General features: G+C 45.3%; 1 long non-coding RNA gene across 1 annotated transcript in view; it reads right to left on the bottom strand.

The window, feature by feature from the left end:
• Positions 1-7,443, bottom strand: part of LOC136645930 (uncharacterized) — a 58,171-nt gene extending 50,728 nt beyond the window's left edge. The window contains exon 1 of the long non-coding RNA XR_010794177.1: positions 7,185-7,443. This is a non-coding gene — a long non-coding RNA (uncharacterized lncRNA). The remainder of the gene's footprint in view (positions 1-7,184) is intronic.
• Between the last annotated feature and the right edge of the window lie 6,347 nt (positions 7,444-13,790).

The raw sequence follows: 13,790 nt of genomic DNA, 5'->3' as shown, positions 1-13,790 counted from the left end.
CCAGCAATGCACTGCATGGTGGGCACCTCCCAGGACATGCACTCAGATTGCCTGAGACAATGGTGAAGCTCATTGGTATCCTGTATAGACTAAGGGTCCAATCCTATGCAGTGCTCACCGGCTCACTGGTGTGCACTATAACAAATGTGCTGTAGGGCATGTTTGCGGCCCTCAGTGCCAGTACAGCACCGATGCTAGCTCAGCACTGGCTGGTCGCTGGACAGCAGAGAGGCAGGTAGGGCATGTGGGGAGGGGGGAGGTGAAGGGATGGCAAGGAGGAGGCTTGCTGGGGGGAGTGAGCTGGGTGGAAAGGAGGCAGGACCAGTGGAGTCTTGCTCCACCTAATTCTGAGGCTCTTAATTCTACTTTGACCCTTGGGCTGCCATAGAATGAAGTAGCCCCATTGTGGGGTTTTTCACCTTATCCAGGGGAGGGGGACAAAAGCCCCCTTCTCCTAAGGAGTCATCAGCGCTGCCCACTGAGCACGCAGGATGCAGCCGCAGCCATTTTCAGCGCCGCTACAGCCCTGTGTGCCGGGCTGCTCGGGATTGGGCTATGAGAGATCTGTCCGCCCCATCCTTCTTCACAGCCTTGCTTCCCATCTGCATAAGATCTAAGAATTGCCTTTCTAGCTTACAAGTACATCTAGTTAGCATTCAGTCTCCAATAATGGCCAGCCACATATATTGGGAAGTGCACAGGCAGGGTGACTATAATAACCATGCCCAGCACTTACAGATACAAGGCCTATAATCATGGAGTGATCGTAGTTTGCAATAGCTAAAGTTCATTTCTTGACCATGCTGGATCATGACTAAGTCATAGGACTTTTCTATGTATCATAGTTTGTGTCATAGAATCTTAGAGTTGGAAGTCATCTAGATGGATTAGTCATCTAGTCCAACTTCCTGACTGTAGCAGTAAATCCTCTTAGAGCATCTCCAGCAGGTGCCTGTTGAACCTCTGCTTAAAGATATCCAGTGAGGAAGAACCCACCACCTCCCTCGGCAATCTGTTCAACTTCTAAACTTAGTAGCATAGCTGGGAGGGGGAATAGTAAGTGCTATATGTGTTGCAATGCAGCAGATCCATGTAAGCAGCCCCTCCCATTCACCATCGGAGCCATTCTGAGCAGCGATGGGGGGGCACTTACATGACAAGTTGCAGCACCTGCAGTACTTACTGTTTTGCCCTCCCTCTTGCAACGCTACTGCCCAAACTGCCCTTACTGTCAAAAATTTCTACCTAATATTTTACTGGAACCTCCTCTCTTGCAGTTTGTACCCATTTGAATTAGTTTTACTCTCACAGGCAGCTGAGAACAAATTTGTTTCTTCTTCCATATGACAGCTCTTCAGGAATTTGAAGAGCACTATCATATCCCCTCTCAACCTTCTCATCTCCAGGCTAATCATAAAAGTTTTCTCAACCTAGTAGGGATTGTTCTCCGGTCTTCTGATAAAACTCACTGTGCTTCTCTGAACCCACTCCAGTTTTGGCTACATCTTTCCTAAAGTGAAGTGTCATTGTAGTCTTCTTTATTTCATTCAGCTTTCTGATGTGGTACCACTAATCTTGCTATTTGTAAGTTTTTATTATGTAACCATTACTATTATTCATGAAGGAGGCAACCCTATATACATTTTTCTGTGAGTAAGCCCCATTGAACACTATGGGATTTACTTCTGACTAAACATGCATAGGCTTGCACTGTAATTCAGGTTGATTCAGCTTCTATGGCCAGCTTGTAAGGTTAGAGTCTCAGCAGTGGAAGCAAAAGTGTTGGCAGTGCAGTAACTGAGGTTGTAGCAAATGACTTAAAGGGAATAGTTTATTCAAAATCAGGATATTCTGAAGGCAAACATCAGAATTCAGTGAATGCAAAAAGGGACAATACCCAAACCTTTCATGTCAGTTCTTTGTGTCCATCACACAAACATTTTGTAAATACTTGGACATGTGTGCGTGTTGTGGCTGCCTGCCCCAACCTGTATGCAAATATGTTCCAGAAGAGGATGACATGTGATCTTAATACACCAGAGAACATCACGTACCACCAAGCCAAAAAACATTCTTTGTGTTAAGCCATTTCTGCCCAACATTGCATACATGCAACAGGGACCAAGTGTGTACACCTGTGGGCCAGGCAAAAATGGGTTTCAATGTAATCGTGTCACTACTTTGTCAAAATATGAACCAGCAGTTAATCATCACAAAAGCAGGTTACCTATGTTTTCTAGATCAAGAATTTTCAACCTGTCTGTGCTGCTCCCTTCTGTCACAGAACTGGGCCTGGTCTACATGTGCAACTGAATGAGGTGGGAGAATCCTACAGCCCTCACATGAGCTGTATCACTCTGCACTGGTGTAAGGCTGCTGGAGGGCCTGGGCTTGACTGAACCCCAGAGTGTCTCACCTGCTCACCATCTGAGGATGCACTGAGCATTATTACTGGTAAAAATAGGCTCAAGGATCAGCCCAGTCAGGCAGCCAGGTCAGGCACCCAGAGTCCTTCCTGACCTATCATATACACCATCCCTGGTTTCACTTCAGGCTACAGCAGGGGAATGATGTTTTTTAATGTTCCTCTCTGTAAAAAAATGTGGTAAAAAAATAAATAAAACCTTATACTTCAGAGATTATGAATCACATCATGCTAACAGGTGTAAAAAAAAAAAAATCTAGCCCATGAGGAGACTAGCACAGCCCACTCCTTGCTATGCTAATGCTCCACTTACAGGGAAGTTATCTTTAAAATGCAAGAGAGCTTTTCAAAGTGGCACTCTCCATCTGCAGTCCAAAATAGTACAGTCCACTGTACCTCTTCAGAACTCTACCACTTCATTCACACAGAGATCAGGTCTCACACATACTACTATCCCAAGAACCACTCCCAATGCTGCAGCAGTGCTGTCTACACAACCTGGTTGCCTGACCTAACCGTTCCACTTCTTTCATCTATATGCTTTCAAAATCTGCCATATGTTCATGCTTCCTAAAAATACGTTATTAATTAATGTGCAACATAGCTGTTTTTAGAGAACAGGAAATAGCACTAATTTGTTGAGAATCAATAATTCATTGTATTTAATATTTTACATATGTAGGGATGAGATATTAAGGTTGGGATTAGTACATCATTCGATGTATCGAAAGGGATGGGAGATGGAGGGTGGTATTTGCCCCTTTCCGTTAGTAATGTAGCAGCTGTTTTCATTTTTTAGAACCGCCAGTTTTTTCAGCTCCATTTTGCTTGGGACCCATTTGAGCCCATTTCTGTATATTTTGTTTTTATAGTCCTCTTTATTTTGAATTTTTTAAAAGGAAAAATGTAACTCTTTGCAGGAGCTCAAATGCGCAGCCACCACCTAGCAGGTGCCATCATCCATATCCACTTGCCCCAGGATGCAGAGTCATCACAAGGCAGTGTGGGTAAAAAAAATGGCAGCAGCTCTTTTTTATGTACACTGCCCTGTGACATTGCTGTGTCTCACAACAATACTGCATCCTGAAATGAGGCATCTGCACTTTAGAGCTCCTGCACAAATCTAGAGTTACAAGTAAGAGGTTTTTTTTTCTTTTCCTTAATTCCCTTCCTCCTGTTGAGAATCAATGGCAATGAATGAGAGTTCCAAAAACAGACATCCTCCCCAATTTGTTGTCATGCATCCCATTCATTCCCTGGTGCATTTGTTTCAGAACAAATGGAACCTGACACAAATGGGGCCCGCAGGTATCAGGTTCCATACTTTCCAAAAGTGAATGCATGCCCCTACCTTCCATATTTCATGCTCCCTCAGCCTGGCCTGTTGTGAAGGTGCTCCTCTTTGAAAAATACAGATCTTGATAGAAAAGGGAGTTACTACAAAGAAAAATGAGTGTTTTATTCTGCAGCATGCAATTAATGCATGCAATTCATTGCTATAGGGTTGGGTGTGGCCACTATCATAAATGGCTTTTTGAAGAAGACAAATTTTTAGCTATATGAATGGAAACTAGCCATTATAGCTAAATAGAACCTGCATGTACAGCAGCAGTATTCCATTATTCAACCTGCTAAGGTTGAACAATAAGGGAAGGCTATCACTTCACGCCCCACTCATGAGCACCTGTCCCAGTGGCATCTGGCTGACAGCTGTTGAAACAGAATCCTGGTCAGCCTAGATGTGGTCTGATCCAGCAACACAATTCTTATCTTTTTACATTATGGAACTGATCAATTCTGCTAATTATTCCCTATCCCCCACCATGCTCATGTTATCTGCATGAGCAATCCCAACTGAGATATTTTAAAAACTTTTTTTTCCATACTGTTCTGCTCTCAATTACTTGTGGTAAGTTCCATTTGCTTTTGACAGCATGTGTAGCATGTGTAGAACTGCATTTTATTAAACTGTTGTGGGGAGTTCATTGACCCACTTGCATTGCACAGAAGAGCTCTTCGCAGTGTGCCAACCTTATGGGTGCCAAGTTTGGATTCCAAACAACGTGGTATATGATCTGCTTCACGGAAGTTCATGCCCAGGATATAAGCAACACAGGATGAGTACCAGCAAGAAGTGTCTCAAGAATAGCTTTCTTAGAAGCAGCAGTTACTAAAAGTCATGCACTCCTTACTAAAGTCATGCACAGGTTGCACAAGGCAATCAACAAACAGCTGGCACATATCAGTGAGAGACTCTGATACCATACAGTGGACTATAAGAGCTTCTTAATAAGTAACCTGTCCTAAAACCAGTCCCAACAACAGCCCACAATGAATTATAACATACTCCTGCAGCTGACTTTTTGCTTTTGCTTATTGACAGAGTCTGAAATATTTGTGCCCAGCAGCATGCCTGTCTGTGATGATGGTACATCATGGTTCTATTGTCAATATAACATCATGCTTTCTGGTCTTATATCAACATATCTGTTGATCTCCCCCATTCTACCCAATTGTGTGCTGATGCAGCATATGTTAGGATCGTATTATTCCTGGTTCACTAAAAGAGCAATTTTTAAGGGGGAAAAAAATTCCACCCCTCCTTTACTTTTCTATTGATACTAATGGATCTGACTATTGGAGTGAACTGCAGCAATCACATCAATTGTTTTGAAGGCAATGCTTTGGCAACATTGACCTTATCAGACTTTTCTGCAAGGCTAATGAACAACACCAGGAATCAGCTTCACCAATAATGTGGGCTACACAAGGGGCAAATCTCTTCTGGACTCTACACACAAACACCAACATAATATCTGAGGTTTATATGAACTAGTTTGTACAACATACGGTGAGGATGTACAGGCTACTGACAAAGTCTTTCAGCTGAGATTTTGGAGAGCTGTCTTCCTGCTACCTATGAAACTCTGCATATACCCAGTGCCTCACTTTCATACCTGTGAAATTGCAGGACGTTTCATGGAACTGTTCTGAAATACATTAAAATATACCCATATAAATAAATATGGAGACCTGCCATAGTTTAGTGATAAAGCACATGCAGAAGTACTAAATTCAAATCCTGGTGTCTGTGGTTGAAAGGATTTCAAGAAGCAAGTCAAAAAAGGCCTCTGCCCAAGACCTTGAGCACTGCCAGCTGGAAGGAGAATATTGGGTGAGATAGATCTATCAGGATAAGGTAACTTTGTTTGCTCATGTATTTCGTGAGGCAAAAATGATGCACTAGAACAGGGGTTATTACACATTTAGCACCGGGATCCACTTTTTTAGAATGAGAATCTGTCAGGATCCACCCAAAGTGATGTCATGATTGGAAGTGACATCATCAAGCAGAAAAATTCTTAACAATCCTAGTCTGCAATCCTGCCCACACTTACCCAGGAGTAAGTCCATTGACTATCATTATTAAAAGAATATATACAGTAGCTTGTTAAAAAAAACAGGTCTGTAACATTTCCTCAAATGCAGTTAAATACCATGGTAGCATCAAGTCTAATACATTAAAAATATAATATTGAAATAAATGGAGACCCATCTGAAATTGGCTCGCAACCCACCTTGTGGGTCCCGACCCACAGTTTGAGAAACACTGCACTAGAACCATCAGCAATGCTTAAGAGGAAGATTGAGGGGCACTAGGGATGGGCATGTTGCACTGAAGTAACAGGAGCTCTCACACCACTGGATTGGAGAGGTTTGTCTCTGAGCTTTGAGATTTCTTTCCTCTCTCTGTGTGGTCTTGCCAATTCCTGGCAACAGCATTTATGAACAGCATTAATGTCAGTAAACAGATCCTCTCTAATTTAATTGCAATTTGCACCCACACATTGATCAAGAGATTCCACACATTGATCAAGAGGTTCTTCTTTCTAGTGCCTTGCTAATAGAGTGCTCCTTGCCATCATATATTCCCCCAATCATAAATCCCCCCAAAGCAACCTGGCTTGAAATTCAGAGCTGCTTCTCCTAAAAGACCTCCCGTGAACTTTGAAGAATCAAGATGACCCCTCAGCTCTGCCCAGTATTCTTTCCCATTTACCTGACATGCTCAAAAGTCAGTATCGTATTCTGTTTCTACCACCAGCAATTCTCTGGTTAATTATTCTAGGGAACTTCATCCAGATTTACCCCCTGCCATGTGCTACTTCCGGTCACTCTGCAATTTCTAACTGCACATTATGGCTGCAGTCCTACAAATACTTACATGGGAGTAAGGCTGCAAACCTATGCACACTTACCTGGGAATAAGTCCCATAGAATACAGTGGCACTTACTTCTGAGTAAACATGCATATGGTTACACTGTAATTTTATTACTTTTATGTAAAAATGCATAGGTTTGGGCTGCAGCAGCTGCATCCCTATGCACTCTGGACTGGCAGAAATCTGATTGAACTTGCTTCTGAGTAGACAAGGGTTAAGCTGCATAGATAAAAACAGATGATGATAGTGCTACATAGCTTTTGTTTCTAGACTGTCAACCTACCTACCCATCTATTTCTAGTGGGACAGCAAAGAAATCCACTCTGATTTAAAGCTGTCAAGGATGACTTAGAGAAATCACAGACTGTCAAACAGAAGTGAAACCCCAAATGCATGAGAAGGAAAGAAAGGATCAGAAGAATTGCTCAGAATCTGACAACTCAATTATCATTTGCTTAGGACAAGAAACTTTTACTTTGTCAGAAGGAGGAGGAGACAGAGGGTTTATGTATATGTGAAAATGAAAGAGCACAGACCTCAGCGAGCAGTTGGTCAACTCTTCCCAAAATAGCTGTCTCCATTTGGTCTGCGGAGAGCCAGGCAGGGAGCTGAGAGGATCTGTCCGCCTCCAAATGTGAAACCCTGGATTGCAGGTCCGATGTCCTGAAGTAGAGCAGGAGGCTCAGCACCAAAGACAGTAGAGACACTCCAGGCAGCCCCGAGCCCAGCAGGAGAGGCACCTTACAGCATCTTTCCCCATCCCCTGTCCTGGGATGCGAGAGGCAGCCACTCTCCAAGGCAGCCCCCTTCCAGACCTTCTCCTCCACCATTCCTTCCCTGTCCTGAGAGGCAATAAATAAATAAATACAGAATAAATAAAGCTGCAACCTTCCTCTCAGAAGCACAGTCCAGAATGCATGAAAGAGCAATGTCCAAGGGAATTCCACTGGCACTGGAGGAGGACAGGTAGCAAGATGCAAAAATGATATGGAGGAAAAATGGGGCTGGTGGAAGGGATTTTTCCTCCTAAAGAAAAAGGAAAAAAAAAAAAGCAAACTTCAGAAAAGTTTTGGGAAACAATCTAATCAGTTTGTTTGTCCTTCAGCCTTGTATGCTGTTGCTGTTTGTTCTCCCTCCCTCTTTGTTTGTGAGGTTTTCAGTTCCTTAGAAGAGAAGGCAACAGATAGTACGTGAAGCAGGTCCCCATTAGAGAGAGGTTATTCTCAACTGATTGGAAGTTGCACTGTGGCTGCTCCTGACTTCTCTGTAACATGACACACGCTCGCCCTCTCTCTCCCTCTCTCAGATGAGCTGGCGGCACTGCTTCCCAAGCAACCTCCTCGACTCTCCCCCTCTCCCCGCGATGATTTATTTATTTATGCAAAGTGCTGGGTGGGATTGGGTTCTGGGGCCCCCGCCCCCTCCAAAGCCCCACCGGTCCCTGAAGCGCCTTTCATCAGCTCTCCTTTGAAGTGACAGTCAGTGCAGTCAATTACAGCTGCAGCAAAGTGATTGTAAAGCAGACTCGTGCTGTCTCCTCACTCCCCCTCCACATCAGGATGGGCTGACCTGTGATTTTTGTTTTGTTTTCCATTGCCCCATGGAAGACTTTCTGAGATGTGCAGCATATAACTGGCCCATAATCCCAGACAGGTCTGCTGTTTTTCTGACTGACTTGAACCCAAAGAACTTCAGAGAGCTCACTTCACTTTCAGTCTGTTGATTTGCATCGAACCTTTTTTGCTGCCTCCTTTCTTTGTGTAGTTCTATTGCTGAAATGTTTGGGTTCCTTTGAGCCTGGTATTTCACACACATGAAGCACATTGCTAATGAAGTTAAGGAAGCCAATGCCTACAATTGAGGGCAATTTTCACAATGGAGAGAGGTGAAAAGCAGTGTGCCCCAAGGATCTGTCCTGGGACCGGTGCTTTTCAACCTCTTCATAAATGACCTGGAGACAGGGTTGAGCAGTGAGGTGGCTAAGTTTGCAGACGACACAAAGCTTTTCTGAGTAGTGAAGACCAGAAGTGATTGTGAGGAGCTCCAAAAGGATCTCTCCAAACTGGCAGAATGGGCAGCAAAATGGCAGATGCGTTTCAACTCAATGTGCAGCGGCAGTAAAGAAGTAAGGAAAGGCAGTAAAGAAGGCCAATTCTATGCTTGGGATCATTAGAAACAGTATTGAGAACAGAACTGCTAATATTATAATGCCATTGTACAAATCAGTGGTAAGGCCACACCTGGAGTATTGCATCCAGTTCTGGTCACAACATCTCAAAAAGGAGATAGTGGAAATGGAAAAGGTGCAAAAGAGAGCGACTATGATGATTACTGGGCTGGGGCACTTTCCTTATGAGGAAAGGCTATGGCATTTGGGCCTCTTCAGCCTAGAAAAGAGACGCTTGAGGGGAAACATGATTGAGACATACAAAATTATACATGGGAAGGATAAAGTGGATAGAGAGATGCTCTTTACACTCTCACATAACACCAGAACCAGGGGACATCCACTCAATTTGAGTGTTGGGAGAGTTAGGACAGACAAAAGAAAATATTTCTTTATTCAGTGTGTGGTTGGTCTGTGGAACTCCTTGCCACAGGATGTGGTGATGGCATCTGGCCTGGACACCTTTAAAAGGGGATTGGACAAGTTTCCGGAAGAAAAATTCATTACGGGTTACAAGCCATGATGCATATGTGCAACCTCCTGGTTTTAGAAATGGGCTATGTCAGAATGTCAGATGCAAGGGAGGGCACCAGGATGCAGGTCTCTTGTTATCAGGTGTGCTCCCTGGGGCATTTGGTGGGCCGCTGTGAGATACAGGAAGCTGAACTAAATGGGCCTATGGCCTGATTCAGTGGGGCTGTTCTTATGTTCTAGGGCAATGTCTCTATCATGGCATCTAACTATGCACTACAGACTCCAGTCTTTTCAGATGGATTGGTTGGAATTGATTTCATCTCAATCATCATTTAAAAACAATAGGGTTATAGGATGGGTTAACAGTTATGCAAAACATGTTAATGTATAAGTCCTTACTGTGATGAAATTGTCTAGGAGCTCTCTAGTGAGAAGATATTTAATTCCAATCCTCTGCTTCACAGATCAGAATGTGGCTATCATCTCAATCCAATGGTTTCCTCCACCATGGCATGCAGCTGTGGCAAATCAGGCTGTACTACATGCTGGGGGGGGGGCTGACCTGGAGGCTTGGGAGGGGTAAGGATGAATACTACCTCCCAGTAAGCCTCAAATCGCCAGTAGGTCTCCTTGGATCTGAACCAGTTCTTCAGCTCGTGCAAGTCCAAGGAGACAAAGGGGGTGTGTTGGCTGCCAGTGCAGGGGATAGCATCCAGCGCATGTTGCCCACACTGGGTGCCACCCCATATGTCTCCCATCTTCCCCCGTTCTGCTCCATTCCTCCTTTTCCCCTCCTCATTACACGCCATCTGCTGACACATCTTCATCAGTGGGCACTCAACTTCCCACCATCATGGGGTGGGCCACTACAGCCTTTCTATCAGCTGTCAAGAAATATGCAGCTAGGCAGGCTGCCAGATCACCATTTTAGATGGCCAGGAAGGGGGCGGGCAGGCGGGGAGCAGGAGGCAGGGCTGGGACCCGGCAGTTATGCTGGATCCCAACCCCGTTCCCCAAGCAGCGCAAAGCAGCTTCAAGCCACTCTGCTTTCCTTGAACTTGTGCCACTCAGGAGGTGGTGCAAGTCCGAGAAGACCCATAGGGGCTGCAGTGGCTTATCCAGGGGTAAGGGGAAGGGTTTCCCCTTACCTTCAGCTAAGCCACTTTGCAGCCCTATCTCGTGCTGGATACAGTACAAGCCTCCTGACTTGCCTGTTCCAGTGCAAGATAGGATAGCGCTGTTAGTCTCTCACACACTTTAATCTGGAAAGTAAGCTATGCGAAGTATTATGGTACCTATTTCTTTGTCTTTTGAGAGTCTTATAAAGCAAAACCTAACAAGATGCCTACCAAATGGAAGAAATGTGTATAGAATATGGCCATACAGATGGCATTGAACTGAAACACCAGGAAAGTGCCCCAGCTTTTCTTCCCTTTTCTCAGCTGGTTTTGTTCTTAATTTCTTTCCCTTGGCCCCAGATCTGTTTATTTCTTGGCTCATTGCCATTCTCTGATGCCTCATCTGCTACTTTCCCTCAGGAATCTGTTGCCTGCCCCTCTCTGTACTCTCAATTCATGCTTCAGTCCTAGTCAGCTGTAGCTGATTTCTACTTGGATGGAAATGTGGCCTAGAAATGGCAACTCCACCAACCAAGACGATGACACAAAGGATGGACTCTCTATGAAAGAGACCACCATTCAAAGCAAGAAGTAATATCTGAAAGGCAAAAAATGGGAGGAGCCATTCATAATAAGCTGTCATTGGTACAATCCCGATGTACTCCCAAATCACAACAGTACTGTAGGTAACTATAGCAGGGCTGATTTTGGGGAGGGGGGCTGAACTGGGCATGTGCCAAGCGTCCATGACTCTGATAGGGGCCCAGCTGCTCCACCCCCTCACTGGCTGCCAAAGGAGTCACAGAAGCCTCAGAGTGTCATGGTGACTTTAGATTTTCTTAATTCTGTTCAGGTGTCACATAGACTCTGAATTTTCGCAAGATTTTGAGGCTGCTACAACTTTCACAGCAGCCAAAGGAGTCTTCTAAGCAGCCAGAGCCTTCTAAGACCTCCTAGAATAATCCCTATTGGCTTTTGGGGGAAGGGAAAAAATGTGCCCAGCAGGGCACTTTCCCTCTCCCCAGAAGGATAATGCAGCGGGGGATGCTCTCAGCAGTGGCGGGACATTAGCTGCTTCTGGGAGCGCAACAAGGCAGTATGAAGAACTGCCCCTACTGCTGCTGCTAAACCTGCCTGCCTGCCAAACTCACCTACAACTTGGTAAATGGCAGGAGCAGAAACTAGTCCACTGGGGGGGGGGGAGATCGAATCAGGGGGGCAGTGTGCATGCATTTGCAAAAGGGCCCTAAAAATCTTTGTGCCCCAGGCCAGTGGCATCACTAGGGTTTGCATCACCCAGTTTGGGAGGTCAGCGCATCACCCTCATGATGGACCTCCTCCCATGCATTGCCTCGCTCCCACTGGTTTTTGGCTATAACACAATTTCCTCAGCACCCACTTTCTCCTGATCTCAGGCACATCTACCTCCCAGGCAGACTCATGAACTTCAAAACTACAGGAACTGATTTGGCAGTTCCTTTGATTGCCCAGTGGCCAGAAGCAGTTCTAACATACTGTTCATAATATAGTGCCCTGGAATTATTCCTGAGGAGTAATCATATGTTGAAAATGCTGAATCAGAATTGAAACTCCATGCTGGTCTGTCAGGAGTTTGGCCAATAGGCAGGAACCCAGCCAGCTCAGGTTCACAGGCAAGTGGCCAGGTTGAGTCGAAAGAGTTTAAATGTTTAGTCAGCTTCAAAGTGAGGCACGATCTGTGGTCAAAAAGACAAGATCATGGGTTGTTACCTGGGAGGCAGTGCCATGGTGGGGTTAAGGATGGTGATTGGAACCAAGAGCTGGCTAAGAAAGGATTGAATAGAAGAGAGAAAACTGGTCAGAGGTTACCCTAAGAACATTAAGGACTGGAAATTATCTGACAGATTAGAAGGGTCTAACCTGGAGCCAATCATGGACTGGAACCACCCAGAAAAAAGGAGGAGATGGAGAAAGGAAGGGAAGGCTAGCACTTCAGTTAAAATAACAAAGGGCACAATGCTGCCCTTGCGCCAGCCCAAAAGTGTGGCAAAAGTACAGTAAGGCACTTTTACACAACTTTCCAGGGAGATAGGCCAGCACACGGATGTGCACTGGTCTCCCTATGCCGATGTAGGCCCCAAAGGATGAGTGAGTTGTGTCGGCCAAACTTGGCCGATGCAGGGGTCGGGGGGGGGGGACGTGGGAAGGGTGAGGAGGCGGCAAGAGGCGTTTCGGGGCAGGGGGAGGGCAGGTGGCAGACATTCCCAGGAGTGGATGATGGGGAGCAGGAGGCGGGGCCAGGATCCAGCAGTTATGCTGGATCCCATTTCCAGGTGGCCCAGGACAGTCCTGGGCTGCTCATATTTGCGCAACCTTGTCAGGTGGTGCAGATCCAAGTAGATCCATTGGGGCCACTGCAATGCAACATGGGGTAAAGGGAAAGGCGTCCCCTTGCCTTGGGCTGCACTGCTTTTGGCCCCAAACTTGCACTGGATGCAGCGCAGGCCCACTGGCCCGCCTGTTTTCAGAGCAAGTTAGGGTTGCACCCAAAGAGTCTGGTAGTACATTAAAGATTACTAATTGTGGCACAATTTTCCAAGCATTCCAGGCTGTGTGAAAATCCTACACTTGGACCCAAAGAATTCTCATTCCATGTGTGAGGAAGCTGTGTGATGGCTGCTTCTGTTCCATCATACGTTTTCCACATGTACTCTTACTTGGAAATCATTCCAGGCACTCCCATGGAGAAAAATGATAAGTAGGAATCAGACTCCAGATGCTTGCACTTATCATGCCAACAAGATGCTCACACATTTTCAAATATGTGGGAGCAAGTCCATGTTATTAAGGGTCAAACTACTTGTTTGCCTTAAATGCATGGTTTGGCCCCCATGTGGGTGTTAGCTTAAAAAACAAACTCTTTTAAAAATATGCAGTCATGGGGGAGGGATCAGGCTCAGGATCACAGCATACAGGAAGGCATAGCTAACCCTTGTGTCATGGTCCTAACGAAAATGTCCCTCCCAAAGCCCCTAGGTAGAAGGAGGTTCCCATGGATACAAATGAAATGTTCTCTCTTGGAATTAACAGCAACCTTTGAGGTGAGGATTATTTTCCAAGACCACAGTGCTAGATGAAAGAGTTAAATATCTCCTCCCTCAGTGATACAGCCCTGATCCACTCCCCCTTCCCCATGTAGCTGCTATTTAACTTTAAGATGAAACACACATAAGGCCAAATTACACATTCAACATAACAAGTAGCTTGGCCCTTAATTGTAAGATAAGGAAGCTGCAGGTAAAGACGGAGGATCAACCAAAAGGGGTCCTGGGCACAGACAAAATCCCATAGGCAGTGCATCTGTCTGGCACTAAAAGAACTGGCATATCTACTTTAATGGGTGT

Source organism: Tiliqua scincoides, chromosome 3 (assembly GCF_035046505.1).
Source record: "Tiliqua scincoides isolate rTilSci1 chromosome 3, rTilSci1.hap2, whole genome shotgun sequence".
Lineage (NCBI taxonomy): Eukaryota > Metazoa > Chordata > Lepidosauria > Squamata > Scincidae > Tiliqua > Tiliqua scincoides.
The sequence above is the reverse complement of the archived record's forward strand: the minus strand, read 5'-3'. Positions and strand labels throughout refer to the sequence as shown.